The 17,611-nt window shown below is 45.7% G+C and overlaps 1 protein-coding gene and 1 pseudogene across 2 annotated transcripts in view; both read left to right on the forward strand.

Moving 5' to 3' along the window:
* The window catches only part of LOC126473407 (rho guanine nucleotide exchange factor 10), a 554,949-nt gene that overhangs the window by 368,975 nt on the left and 168,363 nt on the right, over positions 1 to 17,611 (forward strand). The gene's annotated exons all lie outside the window — the stretch shown is intronic.
* Positions 6,566 to 6,683, forward strand: LOC126475830 (5S ribosomal RNA; annotated as a pseudogene).

Genomic DNA, 17,611 nt, shown 5'->3' on the forward strand with positions numbered 1-17,611 from the left:
TGTCTGAAAGTTCACAGTTCGTAGTAATAAACGGAAAGTCATCGAGTAAAACAGAAGTAATATCCGGCGTTCCCCAAGGAAATGCTATAGCAGACAATCTGAGTAGCCGTCTTAGATTGTTTGCAGATGATGCTGTCATTTACCGTCTTGTAAGGTCATCAGATGATCAGAACGACTTGCAAAATGATTTAGATAAGATATCTGTATGGTGTGAAAAGTGGCAGTTGACCCTGAATAAAGAAAAGTGTGAAGTTATTCACATGAGTACTAGCCGACCGTTGTGGCCGTGCGCTTCTAGGCGCTGCAGTCCGGAACCGCGGGACTGCTACAGTCCCAGGTTCGAATCCTTCCTCGGGCATGGATGTGTGTGATGTCCTTAGGTTAGTTAGGTTTAAGTAGTTATAAGTTCTAGGGGACTGATGACCTCAGATGTTAAGTCCCATAGTGCTCAGAGCCATTTGAACCACATGAGTACTAAAAGAAATCAGCTAAATTTCGATTACGCGAGAAGTCACACAAGCCTGAAGGCTGTAAATTCAACTAAACTTAGGGATTACAATTACAAATAACCTAAATTGGAACGATCACGTAGATAATATTGTGGGTGGAGCAAACCAAAGACTGCGAATCATTGGCAGAACACTTAGAAGGTGCAACAGGTCTACCAAAGAGACTGCTTACACCACGCTTGTCCGCCCTATTCCAGAGTACTGCTGTGCGGTGTGGGATCCGCATCAGATGGAGCTGACGGATGACATCGAAAAAGTACAAAGAAGGGCAGCTTGTTTTGTACTATCGCGAAATAGGGGAGATAGTGTCACAGACATGATACCTGAATCGGAGTGACAGTCATTAAAACAAAGACTTTTTCGTTGCGACGGAATCTTCTCATGAAATTTCGATCACCAGTTTTCTCCTCCGATTGCGAAAACATTCAGTTGACACCCACCTACATAGGGAGAAATGATCATCACGACAAAATAAGAGAAATGAGGGCTCGCACAGAAAAATTTAAGTGCTCGTTTTTCCCGCGTGCCGTTCGATAGTGGAACTGTAGAGAGACAGAGTGAAAGTGGTTCAGTGAACCATGTGCCAGGCACTTTATTGTGAATAGCAGAGTAATCATGTAGATGTAGATTTCCATGGTATCGTTACACAGATTGAAACCATTTGATTTCACAGCTGATCTGTGATACCCTGGAACGGGAGACTGTTCCCTGTACACGGCGACATACTTCATGTGGCACGGCAGGCGAACGCGTTCAGGCGACCTGCCAGGTATGCGAGGTGGCGTGCCTGCCGAACCGGAAACGCCCAGCAATGCGGGCTGCACCGAGACACCTGCCGACTCGCTTCTGCCGTCTTCGGGGACCGACGCCCCCGTCTTTTACATGTTGCCATCAACAATTTCGAAAGTCCGGTGCACCCTTTATACGCGGCCGATGGAAAAAAAAAAAACAGTTCTATTCTGTACTGCATCGCTTGCGAATCACGACTGCCGTAGATCAACAGCTCAGATCTCTAGTGAATACCAGTCCTCTGCCTGTGCAGAAACGCTACCTGGAAAGAAGGCAGTGAAAGTACATGGTGATAGTAATAGTAAAGTGCGTGGGGATAATTCGTTACAGCACACTGCCGCGGTGCAATTTTTCAACACTTATATCAGTGAGGTACTGAACAAAGCCCATACTGTAATCTACCTCAAAGTTCATCATACGGACCAGTTGTTGTGACAGCTAGCAAGAGTATCATCGCAAATATGCTGAGAAATCCACCTAAATAGAATAAGTTAATCATCTCGCTTTCTACTTATTTACTGACGACCTAAAAGAAAATCGCAAGGGACTTAAAATAAAGTCTTAGGCATTTCCAATCAGGACAGATTTTTTGGAGGAGAAAATCATTTAGAGTCTTACAAATTTACGTGTGCTCCCCGCAGTATCCCACCATACGGGGTATGGCAGAGGGTAAGCAGTGCGCCAGGCTTTTTCCCTCGATAGCTTACAGAGGAAAAACGTACGCAGGATGTACCTTTTTAAATTTGCTATAGATATGGAAAAGTTTGAATTTAAAATTAGTAGTCGGAAACCAAAATTATGATCAGTAAACAAAAAAAAAAAAAAAAAAAATGAGGACAGTGACGTCAAAATTGAAAGAAATAAGATACAAAAAGTTGATACTTTGTTATGCAGGTGTCTCAGTAACAGAAGACGACAAATACAGGATGGAAATCAGGGAAGGAGTGGCAACAGTAAAACGTGTTGTCAGCGAAACAAGGCTGCCGTTAGAGAACAAATAGGGTGGAGGCTTTCCATCTACTGAGGGTACATTCTCACCCTGGCGCCCGCTAGACGAGGAATTTAAAGTCATAGCGAAGCAAGTTACATCCATAAGGACTGTCCTAGATTTGAAATTAAGATAGCAGGCAGCCTACTTGACGTCAGGAACCACGGAAAACATCAGTGCCAGGGGACGTGTAACTTGCCACAACAAAAGAAAAGTGGCATTACAACATGAAATTCCTAGAAGGCCTTCGTTTACGAGGACACTTGGGCCGATCACCGATTTTCACCATCATTCGACTGTCCTGTTCAAATGGTTCGCCGGCCAGAGTAGCCGTGCGGTTCTAGGCGCTACAGTCTGGAGCCGAGCGACCGCTACGGTCGCAGGTTCGAATCCTGCCTCGGGCATGGATGTGTGTGATGTCCTTAGGTTAGTTAGGTTTAATTAGTTCTAAGTTCTAGGCGACTAATGACCACAGAAGTCCATTTCAAATGGCTCTAAGCACTATGGGACCTAACATCTTAGGTCATAAGTCCCCTAGAACTTAAAACTACTTAAACCTAACTAACCTAAGGACATCACACACATCCACGCCCGAGGCAGCTAGCAGCAGCGCGGTTCCGGACTAAAGCGCCTAGAACCGCTCGCCCACAGCGGCCGGCGACTCTCGTGTAGTGACGCATTTCTCCTCTACGTCCACATGGAATCAACATTTACGTGTTTCTTGCATGTGAGTGTCATTATGAATCACACGTAAACCCCATCTTGTTTTAGTGTCCGAAATTTAATAGAAAAATGGCGTTTTGGACGACGTTGATGAATATACCAACTCCTACAATAAGCTTCTTCTGTTTCCTAAATCAGTGCGGCTTTATAGAGTGATTATTAATTTCTTTAAGAGAATAGGAAAGATGTCTACTAGTATTAATTAAAAAGTTTTCGTTTCTCTTTTTCGGTCATTATTAAAATGTAAGTAGTAGTATGAATTAATAACCGAATACTCTGAAAGTATTTGTATGGAGTGGAGGCATGTATGGAAGTGAGACATGGACGATAAGACAGTTCAGACTGGAAGAGAATAGAAGCTGTTGAAATGCGGTACTACAGAAGAATACTGAAGATCAGATGCGTGGCCATGTAATTAATGAGGTGGTATTGAATAGAATTGGGGAGACCAAGAAATTTGTGGCACAGCTTGACGCGAAAGAAGCGATCGGTTGATAGGACACATTCTGAGACATCAAGCGATCACCAGTTTAGCATTGGAGCGAAGTGAGTGTAAAGGGGGGGGGGGAGTAGGAGGTTGAAAATAGTAGAGGGAAACCAAGAGATGAATACAGTAAGCAGATGGAGAGCTGCATCAAACCAGTCTTCAGACTGTAGACGACGACAAGAACAACAACATGAATTGATAACAAAAAAAGTGTTCAATTTAATTATCACACTATTTCTTAAAAAATTGTGACAACTTGAGATTTCCTGCCTGTATACAGGGTGTTACAAAAAGGTACGGCCAAACTTTTGAGGAAACATTCCTCACACACAAATAAGAAAATATGTTATGTGGACATGTGTCCGGAAACGCTTAATTTCCATGTTAGAGCTCATTTTAGTATTTTCTTCCACCTACACTCAATGGAGCACGTTATCATGATTTCATACGGGATACTCTACCTTTGCTGCTAGAACATGTGCCTTTGCAAGTACGACACAACATGTGGTTCATGCACGATGGAGCTCCTGCACATTTCGGTCGAAGTGTTCGTACGCTTCTCAACAACAGATTCGGTGACCGATGGACTGGTAGATGCGGACCAATTCCATGGCCTCCACGCTCTCCTGACCTCAACCCTCTTGACTTTCATTTATGGGGGCATTTGAAAGCTCTTGTCTACGCAACCCCGGTACCAAATGTAGAGACTCTTCGTGCTCGTATTGTGGACGGCTGTGATACAATACGCCATTCTCCAGGGTTGCATCAGCGCATCAGGGATTCCATGCGACGGAGGGTGGATGCATGTATCCTCGCTAACGGAGAACATTTTGAACATTTCCTGTAACAAAGTGTTTGAAGTCACGCTGGTACGTTCTGTTGCTGTGTGTTTCCTTTCCATGATGAGTGTGATTTGAAGAGAAGTAATAAAATGAGCTCTAACATGGAAAGTAAGCGTTTCTGGACACATGTTCACATAACATATTTTCTTTCTTTGTGTGTGAGGAATGTTTCCTGAAAGTTTGGCCGTACCTTTTTGTAACACCCTGTATATGCATTTATGCAGTTTCACCGTACGATTAAGTACACAACGTAAACGTATATTTTAGATGGCTAAATGGAGTACAAACTCAGTTATCAAATAAAAAAATAAAACGAAGAGGGAATAAATTAAAAAACACGTTCAGTTTAGAAAAGAAGAAACACCTTGCCAACACGTTCAACTGGGAGTGTGCTTCTGTATATCCGTGAAAGGTGGATGCTACTGAAAATAACCGAAAACGATTGGAAGTAATGGAAACGTGTAGAAAGCGAACGAGGATCAGCTGGTCAGCAAGAAAATGCCATGAAGATGTTTTGAAAGAGATCAAAGCGTAAAGAAACCTCATAGCAACAGCCCGAAAAGAAAAGAGAAACAGTATGCACGTTTATTTCGGTACAATGATTTGATAAACAGTACGGGATTAATCCGAACTCCAACGACAAAGTTTCGGAGGTTGTTCAGAGGTGTTTTCTGAGTGTTTTCATATGAGGCAGCTGTGGCCTTCAGTGTCTCGTTGCAGATTAATGACATTTCGTTTGATTTCTTTTCCCGGTTTTTCTTTATATCTGCACTGCATTGAAAATATCTGCACAGCGCTGCGAATGTCGACGGAATGCTCTGTGTGTTTTGTTTGGAAATTGGTCGGCCGTTGTGGCCGAGCGGTTCTAGGCACTTCAGTCCGGAACTGTGCTGCTGCTACGGTCGCAGGTTCGAATCCTGCCTCGGGCATGGATGTGTGTGATGTCCTTAGGTTAGTCAGGTTTAAGTAAGTGTGTAAGTAAGTAAGGGGACTGATGACCTCAGATGATAAGTCCCATAGTGCTCAGACCCATTTGAACCATTTTGTTTGGAAACTAACTAAATTCACACACGATATTTCCTGCGGACAACAACAATGCCAACTTCATTCTTGGCTCTCGAATATGCGTCTAGCACTGCTCTGTTCTTTTTCGGTTTGTTTTTGCGGCGTTGTTAGTTACATGTTAACAGTTACGTGCTATGGATAGATTTGAGTAAGAATTGATCGGCTTGCACCTCGTGTAGCGGTTCCCCGAATCTAGTGCAAATGCGGCCCTACGGCGTTATGTTATTGCTTCTTTCTTTGCGTCCCTTTTTTTTATCTCTGCCGCTTGGGATTAGCAGAGCGGTTTTTTATCTCTGCCGCGCGGGATTAGCCGAGCGGTCTGGGGCGCTGCAGTCATGGTCTGTGCGGCTGGTCCCGGCGGAGGTTCGAGTCCTCCCTCGGGCATGTGTGTGTGTTTTTGTCGTTAGGATAATGTAGGTTAAGTAGTGTGTAAGCTTAGTGACTGATGACCTCAGCATTAAGTCCCATAAGAGTTCACACACATTTGAAAATTTTTTTCTCTCTGTCCTGAAAGGAGCGAGCGGACTGATTAGAGAGCTTATGTAGTTTTGGATGTTCTGTTTGGCCACCAATCTTTTGCAAATAGGGAGAATAATTTTCAGTTTATTGTCTGTTGTTCTTTGATTTTTTTTATGTTTTATTTTGGTTTTGAGGAGGGCTACGGTATAATCCCAGTGCGTCTGCGTTGTAGCTCAACTTTTTTGTGTCGTACGTCTCGGTGTTTGCTCATTACCGGCTTCTTCACTGTTGTGGAGGCATTCTTCACACAAACAAAAGTAACTGTGGTAACAAACTGGATGAATCATGGATAGATTATTACCTTGTAAAGAGCTAACGGAGACAACGAGCCCCTTGTGACAATATACTGGTAAGGTATCTTGGAACAGGCTTCGAAATTTTGTTGGAGATAGTGTCCACCCTGTACATTTCAAGGATAAAACAATGGGGTACCAAGAAAGAAAATAGTATAACAACTGTTGGAGCTAACAAAAGTGAAAATTATCAAGTAAAGAGGAGGACAGCGCAAGATGGAGAAGTGTAGTTGCATTGAGAAGGCATAACCGTTATTTGGTGGTGGTGGTGGTGGTGGTGGCAGCCCTTTACTACAGATGAAAGAAGCGATAATCGACAGAAAAAATTCGTTGGACCAGTTGAATATTAAGCCAACGGCCTTACCGCAGTGGTAACACCGGTTCCCGTCAGATCACCGAAGTTAAGCGCTGTCGGGCTGGGGTAGCACTTGGATGGGTGACCATCTAGTCTGCCGAGCGCTGTTGGCAAGCGGGGTGGACTCAGCCCTTGTGGGGCAAACTGAGGAGCTACTTGAGTGAGAAGTAGCGGCTCCGGTCTCGTAAACTTACTGCCGGGAGAGCGGTGTATTGACCTCATGCCCCTTCATATCCGCATCCAGTGACGCCTGTGGGCTGAGGATGACAAGGCGGCCGGTCGGTACCGTTGAGCCTTCATGGCCGGTTCGGACGGAGTTTAGTTTTTAGTTTTAGTTGAATATTACATCGTGGATATTTGGATTTTCCGTCTTGAAAAGTTAACCACTAAGGCACACTTCAAAGTACAACGCAAAATCGAGCCTGTTTTCGCGACTTCAGTGGATATCAAAGCTCCACATAGTCACGTACTCCTCTGGGACGTGGGCTGGACGCATGCTGTACTGAGCATCTAGTCAGACAGAAAGGCGTAATTGAGAACCGGCGCCATCAGCTACGAGCTGCGTCGCCTCAGCAATGGCGGACATCACCGCCCCCGCAGTGGGCAGGCGCGCGACACCGGATCTGTTTGCCGTCTGACTCAGCTGCGGCCGCAGCTGTCTGCACTCCAGATGACCAGCTGCTGGTGTTGCTTCTGCCGCCGCGGCGTCTCCCACAGGCGGCTACAACCTCCCACGTTGGTCCGCAAGTCCCTTGTCCCCGGCTGTTGGCTTGCGTCACTTAAAAAATGGCTCAAATGGCTCTGAGCACTATGCGACTTAACTTCTGAGGACATCACTCCCCTAGAACATAGAACTAATTAAACCTAACCTAAGGACAACACACACATCCATGCCCGAGGCAGGATTCGAACCTGCGACCGTAGCCGTCGCGCGGTTCCAGACTGTAGCGCCAGAACCGCTCGGCCACCAGCGGACGGCGGGTCGTAACACATCTGAAATGTAACGTCCACTGTTCAAAGTGCCGTCAGTGCGAACAAGTGGTGACCGAAACGTGTAACCAATGGCACCCCATACCATCACGCCGGGTGATACGCTAGTATGGCGATGACGAATACACGCTTCCAATGTGCGTTCACCGCGATGTCGCCAAACACGGATCCGAGCGCCCATCATGATGCTGTAAACAGAACCTGGATTCATCAGAAAAAATGGCTTTTTGCCATTCGTTCACCCAGGTTCGTCGTTGAGTACACCGTCGCAGGCGCTCCTGTCTGTGATGCAGCGTCAAGGGTAACCGCAGCCGCGGTCTCCGATCTTTGCTGCTGCAAACGTCGTCGAACTGTTCGTGGAGATGGTTGTTCTCTTGCAAACGCCTCCATCTGTTGACTCAGGGATCGAGACGTGGCTGCACGATCCGTTACAGCCATGCGGATAAGATGCCTGTCATCTCGACTGCTAGTGATACGAGGCCGTTGGGATCCAGCACGGCGTTCCGTATTATCCTCCTGAACCCGCCGATTCCATATTCTGCTAACAGTCATTGGATCTCGACCAACGCGAGCAGCAATGCCTCGATACGATAAACCGAAATCGCGACAGGCTACAATCCGACCTTTATCAAACTCGGAAACGTGATGGTACGCATTTCTCCTCCTTACACGAGGCATCACAACAACGTTTCACGAGGCAACGCCGGTGAGCTTCTGTTTGTGTATGAGAAATCGGTAGGAAACTTTCCTAATGTCAGCACGTTGTAGGTGTCGCCACCGGCGCCAACCTTGTTTGAATGCTCTGAGAAGCTAATCATTTGCATATCACAGCATCTTGTTCCTGTCGGTTAAGTTTGGCGTCTGTAGCACGCCATCTTCGTGGTGTAGCAATTTTAATGGCCAGTAGTGTATGTACCTTAGACTATTTTTACACAGTCCCCGCCGGCCAGGGTGGCCGAGCGGTTCTAGGCGCTACAGTTTGGAACCGCGCGACCGCTACGGTCGCAGGTTCGAATCCTGCCTCGGCCATGAGTGTGTGTGTGTGTGTGTGTGTGTGTGTGTGTGTGTTATGTCGTTAGATTTAAGTAGTTTAAGTTCTAGAGGACTGATGACCTCAGAAGTTAAGTCCCATAGTGCTGAGAACCATTTGAACCATTTTACACAGTCCCCACACCAGTTGAAACAGTTGCCCCGTCTCAGAATTAAATTTTTAGGTGCCCCTGTTGTAGAATTCGTCCGATTGATTGTGGATCCACCATCGGGCTGCTGTCTAGGCTTCACGTTGTATGTAAATCGGTTCCCTAACAGGAACTTATTTAATGGGCAGAAAACGTGGAAACCACGAGGGGGCGAGGTCCGTACTGTGTGGCCCTGAGTCAGTCAGTGGAACGGCAGGAGCTTGTCGGCGGTTTTGGTGGCGTATCATTGTTGTGAAGGGTAATCACGTTGTCCACTTCGAGAATCCATGGGCGGCTCTTCCTGATGGCAGCCCTCACTCGTAGAAGTGTGGAATAACAACTGTCGACATTAATGGGTTGCACGTAGTGGCATGAACCAGGAGCTGTTCACAGCGATTCCAAAATACCGCTAAAGTCACATCCCCAGCAGGTGGCACTGAACGGAACTTCTTTCTCGCTGGCGAACTCGGATGTTTCCATACCATGGTCTGCTGATTCGATTACGGCGTGAAATGCAGCGTCCACGTTCATCACCAGTAACAATGCGATCCAGGAAGCAAATCACCTTTCTTGGCATACCGTTGCAAATGACTCAATGAAGCACTCATTTGCTTGTTTTTCATCACGTCATCCAACTGCTGAGGCACTCGACGACATGAAACCTTCCGCTACCGTAACGACCCGTGAAATGCCAAGCTCCCGGGAAATGTCCTTGAGATGCGTACGCCGATCCGCTTTCACCATTGCATCCACGCGTAAAATGTTGTCAGACTGCGACGAACGCGGGCACCGCAAATTCTCATTGTCATGCAAGTCTTCACGGCCATTTGCGAACTTAAGCTACCACCACGTCACATTTCACAAAACGATTCACTTTTCCCCTCACGCGGACTGCAATGGCCTGGGATTTCGATGGGCGTTCCTTAGAAAACAAATTACGCTTCGTTGCCCGTACGCTGTGCACGTGAGAAGCAAAACCGCCATCTTCAACGACTGACGGCAGCGCCAAGTCACGTATACGGCCGAGCCGATTCCTAAAATGCTCCATCGCTTGGAATGGATACGTTGACTTCGCATTAACAGTCGTAATTGGGCCAAAAAACTAGGGGCAAAGTCTTTCTCGCAATGCAGTGTGTTCGGAAAGTTGTTGTTTTGTAACAAAATACTCGCGTGTTGGAAATGACGTCCACGGGTGACTATGGAAGTCTGAAACCGCATAATTTTATTGGAAAACACTTGATGCAGATATAATTGATACGCTTTTTATGTGAGCAGTGATCTCAGTTTTTAAGTCTCAAATCGTGAGTGGGCGATTGCGATACTCTACAGATTTGCCGCTCCCCAAATAAAAGTGACTAGTGGAGGACCGGCCGACGAACGAAGAGGGTCATAGGATTTTCGAGATGACACGTTCCACAAGAAACTCTTCCAGTAGACGCATACCGTTATTTAGCTGTGTACACTGTAGCGCCGACATGCTGAAACCACGAGTAGTTGATACCTTCTCCCTTTGGCTGGCCAATATTCACAGTATCATTCACTGTTCACGATTTCTTCCAAAAATGAAGGTGCAATAATACACCATAGAGATGTTACTACCCACATTCTAATTCTCTGATCATGCGATGGCGTTCCAAGCACAGCACGAGAATTCTCCGTTTACTGTAATCGTGTGTTTTGGGTCGTAACATGGCCAGAAAGGTAGAACGAGGCCTGTCTGTGTACCTGACATCAAGAATATTAATGATACTCATCTTAGTGAAAGATGTAAAACCTTTGCAGTAACGGATTCGCTTTTCATGACCCGCATGTTTCAATTCTTGTACTGCTATCACTATTCGGTAACAATTTCTGTGTTTGCGCCGGTCTGTGTGGCCGAGCGGTTCTAGGCGCATCAGTCTGGAACCGCGCGACCGCTACGGTCGCAGGTTCGAATCCTGTCTCGGGCATAGATGTGTGTGATGTCCTTAGGTTAGTTAGGTTTAAGTAATTCTAAGTTCTAGGGGACTGATAACCTCAGATGTTAAGTCCGATAGTGCTCAGAGCCATTTGAACCTTTTCTGTGTTTGCGTAACTGCTTTATGAGGGGTTGCAAGCCAGATATCTTTTTCTTATCCCAACTAGCGCAGTGATTTTGCTGGGCACTGCAAATATCCAACCACTTCTGTTCGTGTAGTTTAGTTGGCCTTCCAGTTCGTTCGGCATTTAACTCCGAACCAGTAAGTCGACGAGACGGTTGACCCTGAGGTACAGCTGTTTCCGGAAAAATTTTAGCAAATGCCTCCTGCTGCACTAACACCGTGTATAGATCGCCATGTTCAACAAGAAAAATAAATTTCTAAGTTGAAAGCACCGCAATTTAAAAACTAATTGTACATCTAAACACTACGCATCGCTTTCAATAGCTTTCATCAGCCGAACCAAACAGTTAAATTTTAATAATAAATGAAAAGCACCAGTTTGCTTTTGTTCTACAATATTATTTTTATTGCTAACCGGTTTTCGGCTTACAAGGCCATCTTCAGGCATTTACTGAGTATTATATACAAGACGCAACAGTAGAAGAATAAAAAGAATCTTCTGCCAACTTGTGTTTTTCCAGCTTTGTTCCGAACTTCTAGCATAATCAATTATCCGTTGTCGAACTCACCGTAGCACGACCCTTAAGGCCGAATGACGGCGAGACAAATTTCCTAAACTTTACTTGATGGCTCGAGAGAGGTTCTCCAAGCAGGGTCGTTGACCGGGTGAACTCCAACTTCACAGTTTAGGGAAGGTGGAGGAAGCGTTTATCCCCTACACGAATTCCACAGTTCACCCTTCAGGTATAAGAACGCGTACCTATACAGCGCAGGGGACTGTCGACAACATTAAAAAAAAATCCATATATTTAGAGGTGATAGCGTGGTTCGAAATACGACAAAAATATCTAATAAACATGGGTTCTAAGATGCACATCTTAAGGGCTATGCGCACTTCATCATCTTCGCTACTGTGAAACACATCTCACCTTCTGCAAGGTCTTTGCTATTACGAACGGCCTGCAGAATGCAGTTAACAACTGAGGACACATTAAACGACTTGCTGTCCTGCTAGAGGACGCGCCATTTTAAAAAGGCTGTAGATGTGGTTCGTGCATGCTGGAGTACCAGTCAGTTTTCTCCGATGTGTCCGACAACACCTCGCACAGGGGTTAAATGGGCGATTGATTGTTCGGGGAGGTCGAGTACGTTGTCCAGCCTTTGGTGTGTGTGTAAGCTCCATTAATGACGTATACACACTACAGGAACGCGTCTTCATTGCCTGCCAGCGCATCTGTGACAAACGTGGAGTTTTTCAGTGTGTCCATGATCCCTGTAGCGATTACTCACTACTGCAGGTAGTATTTAATAACAGGTAGAGTCCTTTGGAAGCTCTGCTGTTTCACAGTAACAGAACAACATGTTGTCATTTGTTTACCGTATTCTGTAGGACGTTCAAATAGCAAAGAGCTTCCAGCACGATAGACTTGGTTCGCAATAGTGAAGATGATAAAGTGCTCATATCTCTTAAGGCATGTATTTTACAGCCCGGACATTTTGTCTGTCTTTTTTTACTGCATACTGACACATTTTAAAATATGGAATACTTTTTTTGAAGAGCGGTATTTGAGCAGACGAGTCTCTGCGCTTCGGAGAACGACAGAAACTTACTGAAGTGTATATCGCACAAAACTTTAATATTATCGTTAGTTTGCCATGGCAAATAAAATCGGTTAAATAGAAGTATTTTCTAAATAAAAGTACATGCAACTGAATCTCGTAGTTAAATATTTTCTCTCCGTTTTCAGGTATGACATTTAGGGATATTTTACCTTTTCATATATTTTGTGCCGGCCGCGGTGGTCTAGCTGTTCTAGGCGCTCAGTCCGGAACCGCGCGACTGCTACGGTCGCAGGTTCGAATCCTGCCTCGGGCATGGATGTGTGTGATGTCCCTAGGTTAGTTAGGTTTAAGTAGTTCTAAGTTCTAGGGGACTGATGACCACAGATGTTAAGTCCCATAGTGCTCAGAGCCATTTGAACCATTTTTGAACCATATATTTTGTAATAAAAGTGCAGTTATACTGTTCAGCTTAATATTGTTATATTATAGCGACCTGGCGAATGGCCAGGAGAAAGATACAGGTCTGCTCTTCGTAGCTGAGTTCGTGTACTGGCACTAAGGTCAGTCCCGGGTAAGTAGAGGGTTTCGGGTGTTCGGCAGGTAGAAGTTACGGACTTCGTGGGAGTGGGTTGACTGGTAGACTACATACCCACATAGAACTCACGTTTTCTGGTGGTAGCTCCGGTGCTACATTGCTTGTAGGTTCCTGTGAGTGCTACCTGCTGCTGCCGATCACCATTCCTGTCTGCGGCGTCTGACGTCATACCCTTCAAGGCAGGGCCCCGCTGCAAGTGCGGCCGTGATCGAGAGGCGCCCGGTTAGACCGTGACGTCACTGTGCATTTTATTGCCGCGGACAGTTCCACAGTGGAGACTGGTTTACGATGGAAACATCGCAGGAGGGCAACACACAGCACCTGGCCCGTTGCCCGTGCGTCACTGCTGCGGAGTAGCCTTTCATCGTTACACGGAAGTAAAGAATTGCGCTGTGTACTCTTCCGCCTTTGCTGTTACCGCATTGGATTCTGCTTCACGCTGCACGCACATCGTGCCTTCTCGAGAACAGTAATGTTTGAGTATTACAGTACGTTTATGCCGTAGCCCACAGATCGCTCATCACCTTACCGGGTAATACAGCTTGTAACCTCCCCTATTTCCCTTTCGTAGTTTAATTTTGCGGCTGTCGGGCCAGTAAGGGATGGTTGACGGACAGAATACCCTCAGTTGCTATTAAAAAAAATAAATAAAAAAAAATCACCTTGTTGCCTAATAAGGAAATGTCTCTGTTTTCTATATGAATATTAAAGTTCCTCAAATTTAAGTGAAGAAATGTTGCTTTGAAAAGATAATAATACCGATCATTTTAATTTGTTTATTGACTTTTTGCTAGTAACACACTTATAAACAGTGCCTAGACCCAGCCACGCTCGTTTTTAGCTGCTACCTGTATTCCACACGTACACTGTTATTACCATCCAATCCTCCCACGGTTGCACGAATCTACGACTCACCAGCGAGATGACAGCCTGCAAAGGAATGCCACATTGTGTAACGTTATGTTCCCTGCAGGCCTCCATCCCGGCTTTGTCAGCCTATTCACTTCCCCAAATTCCCACGTTCCCTGGTACGTAGCAGAATGGCACCATCTTCCCCTGCAGCTGTAGGAGGTACAGTTGGTCGTGTATGAAATAGACCATGTTCTCTGCTGCAGTGATTGTCGGGCACTAAGGTAATCGGAGTAGGTGAGAAACTATTGGTCGTGAAGACGCGGCATCTCGGAAAATAAAGTATAGTGACGTGGAGGGGAACTTGGATCCTGAGGACACGGTTTGGGCAGACTACTGAACACTCGAGGGAGTCCCCATGTTGCGGGCCACCAGCATACACCACTTTAAAACCGTGATGCATTATCTACTCGGCTCGAGGACAGATGATGATCACTGTACGTGGCACAGCGTCCGTGTGACACCGTGTTGCGGAGTACGTATGTAGGTGTGGAGCGGAGACGTGGAAGCTGCTACCAGCACAAGTGCAGACGAGTGCGTTAGTGAGTCAGTGCAGCAGTGGTGGTGCCCTGGTAATTATGACGGCTGCCAGAGCCACGTCAGAGTGAATGCTAGGCCAGCCGCAGCAAGACCGCAGGCCGAGGCGTCGCGTATCCGCCGCAGCTCGTGGTGGCGCAGCCGTTTCCTCAGCACTGCTCTCGCGCGCCCAGAACTACACCGCGTACCATAAGGTCACCGGACAAAGTATTGCTCATCTCCTTAAAAAAAAAAAAAAAAATAAGAGCAGACTAGTCGCTTAGGAGCGCTGTAAATGGTGTAAAAGTGGCACCACGTCATCAAGTGGCTTTCCGCCTCTGACGTAAGTGATGGCAGCCAAGTGCAGTAAGATGGGTCGACGTGGACACTTGACAGACTGACAGAAAGGTATTTGGACGTGCCTGTGACCACACCGTGGATTAAGTCGCCCAAATTCGTCGTGTATCAACGCATGTAAAACGTGTGGGAGAGATCAGAACAGCGGATGAATCGTAACAATCAACATGTTCGTAATTTGTTAGCTCCAACTCAACAGTTGCATAGAGTTTTCCCTCACATTCGTAATTGCTCCAAGACAACAATTGATGATTCAAATCTCCGGGCGATTCATAGTCCTAATTTCAGATGACGCTGCCTTGATGTTGATTCCGTACGCGTGAGACGGAGAATATCTTTGCCCAAATCAGATGGTACACAATGTATTAACCTAGATGACATAGACAACGGCCTCATAGGTGGAGGAGGACAACTGTTAAGAAACAAATATCACAAGTGTTAATGGATTGTACGTATTTACTCATGGATTTTCCCGATCTGAACAGAGACCTACTCAGGATCGTGACCACGGAGGGACGCGAGTTTAAATTACAGTGGAGACTCTCAGAGCTCTTCCCAGTAACGAATGCCAGTGGCACACTAAGTCAGTGAACGTTACCATGGATCGCTCGCGAGTGACGCACCGAGACGGGCGCGTTCTGATCATCCGAGGCATTTCTCGAAGAAAGCCCTGTATTTTTGCGCAGTTCGCAACCTCGCTTTCAGGCGAACATGGGAAACAGTGGGATGGAACGCTCGATAGTTCCCTTGGTCGGCGCTGCTTCTCGCTACTGATCTCTGAATGCCAACTAAGTGAAGCCCACAGTAAAAAAAAAAAAAAAAAAGGGCCAAGTAGGCGTAGAGGATACCAAAACCAAACTCCCAAGTTCAGTCAAGTAAGCCATTTCTACAGAGCCCATTCTTATCAAAGTCCACAAAAGGTGATAAGCGTCCCTCTCATGATTTTTTGGTATCGATTCTAGTCCATACGTGGTCTATATCAAGCTAAAAACGGAATATAGGTTTGCTAATGAGGAAAAAAAAAAAACAGAAATGGTTGAATCATGATAACCCCATTGCTGTATATTGCACATTTTGAAAACGGGGTCTCTGCAACAGCCATAGACTGTAAAAGCACTGCAGTTCTCTTACAGCTGTGCTGCACGTTACAAGACGGGAAAAAGAAAAGTGGTTCAACAGTGACCAGGTTCATGCTGTGAAGATTGTATATTTAATGTTACAACTATAGTTTCCTTGAAACTTTCTGGCAGATTAAAACTGTGTGCCGGACCGAGACTCGATCTAGGAACCTTTGCCTTTCGCGGCAACTGCTCTACCATCTGAGCTACCCGAGCACGACTCACGACCCGTCCTCACAGCTTCAATTCTGCCAATACGTCATCTCCTACCTTTTTAACTTAACAGAAGCTCTTCTGCGAAACTTGCAGAACTAGCACTACTGGAAGAAAGGATACAGCAGAGACATGGCTTAGCCATAGCCTGGGGGATGTTCCAAAATGAGATTTTTGCTCTGCAGCGGAGAGCACTTGCCCACGAAAGGCCAAGTCTGGCACACAGTTTTAATCTGCCCGAAAGCTTCACATCAGCGCACATTCCCTTGCAGAGTGAAAATCTCCTTATAGTTTCCTTTTCCTGTCATAACCTCCTCAGTCCTGAGCTTAAATTTTATGAATGAAAAGTTTATATTTTGGTGTGATTCATCAACATTTCAGAACATGTTCACAGTGAATACTATTTACGTTATAAAATAACTGGTATACGTCCAGTTCTTAACGGTTCAAAATCTGCAGATGTAGAGGTAATTTCGGGAGTACCGCAGGGAAGCGTTATAGGACCTTTATTGTTTACAATATACATAAATGACTTAGTTAACAACATCGGTAGCTCCGTGAGGCTATTTGCAGATGACACGGTTGTCTACAAGAAAGTAGCAACATCAGAAGACTCGTACGTACTCCAGGAGGACCTGCAGAGGATTAATGCATGGTGCGACAGCTGGCAGCTTTCCCTAAACGTAGATAAATGTAATATAATGCGCATACATAGGGGCAGAAATCCATTCCAGTACGATTATGCCATAGGTGTTAAATCATTGGAAGCGGTAACGACCGTAAAATACTTAGGAGTTACTATCCGGAGCGATCTGAAGTGGAATGATCACATAAAACAAATAGTGGGAAAAGCAGGCGCCAGGTTGAGATTCATAGGAAGAATTCTAAGAAAATGTGACTCATCGACGAAAGAAGTAGCTTACAAAACGCTTGTTCGTCCGATTCTTGAGTATTGCTCATCAGTATGGGACCCTTACCAGGTTGGATTAATAGAAGAGATAGACATGATCCAGCGAAAAGCAGCGCGATTCGTCATGGGGACATTTAGTCAGCGCGAGAGCGTTACGGAGATGCTGAACAAGCTCCAGTGGCGGACACTTCAAGAAAGGCGTTACGCAATACGGAGAGGTTTATTATCGAAATTACGAGAGAGCACATTCCGGGAAGAGATGGGCAACATATTACTACCGCCCACATATATCTTGCGTAATGATCACAACGAAAAGATCCGAGAAATTAGAGCAAATACGGAGACTTACAAGCAGTCGTTCTTCCCACGCACAATTCGTGAATGGAACAGGGAAGGGGGGATCAGATAGTGGTACAATAAGTACCCTCCGCCACACACCGTAAGGTGGCTCGCGGAGTATAGATGTAGATGTAGATGTACTCAGAAAACTCCATATTACACACACAAAAATTATGAAAACAGTACCAGTGGAGTGTGAAAGCGTAGATCGGTGCCGAATGTAGCTGCTACGCTATTTCGAAAAATATATGTGCATTTATTGTCGTTGAAAT

Source organism: Schistocerca serialis, chromosome 4 (assembly GCF_023864345.2).
Source record: "Schistocerca serialis cubense isolate TAMUIC-IGC-003099 chromosome 4, iqSchSeri2.2, whole genome shotgun sequence".
In the NCBI taxonomy this organism is placed as follows: Eukaryota; Metazoa; Arthropoda; class Insecta; order Orthoptera; family Acrididae; genus Schistocerca; species Schistocerca serialis.